Source organism: Meles meles, chromosome 4 (assembly GCF_922984935.1).
Source record: "Meles meles chromosome 4, mMelMel3.1 paternal haplotype, whole genome shotgun sequence".
In the NCBI taxonomy this organism is placed as follows: domain Eukaryota; kingdom Metazoa; phylum Chordata; class Mammalia; order Carnivora; family Mustelidae; genus Meles; species Meles meles.
In genome coordinates this window covers 128,630,571-128,632,068 of record NC_060069.1, presented here as the reverse complement: position 1 = coordinate 128,632,068, position 1,498 = coordinate 128,630,571, and the positions used below count along the sequence as shown (strand labels likewise).

General features: G+C 32.9%; 1 pseudogene; it reads right to left on the bottom strand.

Annotated features, from left to right (window-relative positions):
• Nucleotides 1–1,120: 1,120 nt before the first annotated feature.
• LOC123941005 lies at nt 1,121–1,246 on the bottom strand (annotated as a pseudogene).
• Nucleotides 1,247–1,498: the final 252 nt, after the last annotated feature.

Below are 1,498 nucleotides of genomic sequence, written 5' to 3'. Positions count from 1 at the left end.
TTATCTTGAAGTCCCAATAGTTCATTTTTGCTTCTGTTTCCCTTGCCTCTGGAAACATGTTTAGTAAGAAGTTGCTATGGCCTGGGTCAAAGAGTTTGCTGCCTGTGTTCTCCTCTAGGATTTTGATGGTTTACTGTCTCACATTTAAGTCTTTCATTTATATTTGTATATGGTTTAAGAAAGCAGTTGGGTTTTCATTTTTCTGTATGTGGCTGTCCATTTTCCTCCACAATATGTTGAAGAGACTTTTTCCTATTGGATAACATTTCCAATTGGATATCCCTTGTTGAAGATTAGTTGGCCATATAGTTATGGGTCCATTTCTGGTTTTACTATTCTGTTCATTGATCTCTGAGTCTGTTTTTGTGCCAGTACCATACTGTCTTGAAGACTACAGCTTTGTAATATAGCTTGAAGTCTGGAGTTGTGATGTCTCCAGCTTTGGTTTTCTTTTTTAAGATTGCTTTGGTTTTGGGGTTCTTTCATGGTTCCACACAAATTTTAGGATTGTTGGTTCTAGTTCTGTGAGAAATTCTGGTGGTATTTTATAGGGATTACATTAAATTTATAGATTGCGTTAGGTAGTATAGATATTTGACATTTGTTCTTCCAATCCATGAGCATGGAATCTTTCCATTTCTTTGTGTCCTCTTCAATTTCTTTTATTAGTGCTTTAGTTTTCAGAGTACAGGTATTTCACCTCATTTGTTAGGCTTATTCCTAGGTATCTAATTGGTTTTGATGCAATTATAAATGGGATTGATTCCTTAATTTCTCTTTCTACTATTTCTGTCTTATAATAACTTTAAATCAAGTCCATTCTTTTCATCTAACATATCTAATAGTTGTTTTGCTATTTCTGGTTCTTAAAACGTTTCTAGCAATTTTCAAAGTACACTTACATCAGTATAGTGTCAAATTTAAGAGATTTTGGAGATTCCACCTCCATGTTGGCCAAATGGTTTACCAACTCGATTATAAATTAATCTCAAATTAATGTTGCTTCTGATATTTTATACACTCCTATATTGTCTTTAAAATGTATTTTTAACATATTTAACCTCCTTTTATTTCTTAATGACTTATTTCAAATATGAAATGCTTTTTTACCAAATAGAGCTTTTCTTATAAACAAATAATTATTTTCAGTCCTTTGACACACTAACATACATTTATAACTTTCAATTAGCAATAATCGCACCTCGGATAAACCTCATTGGCTACGATACTGCCACTGCGCAAAGCTCATTTATAACTTTCAGACGGCAGCTCCAGAACATCAAAACAATGGCATGCAGAGTGAAAAGGGGAAGATAAAGTTTCACACTGTCTCTCTTGACAATAGACAGGAGTCATGAGAAGAAAACTGATAGAGATTATCTACCAATTAGTTGTATATATAATAGAACTGAAAATAGTTAAGTTGTTTCTAATGTAGACATGGTAAGTTATATATAATAAGGTCTCAGTAGGTTGGAAACAAATCAAGTAAGTCAGT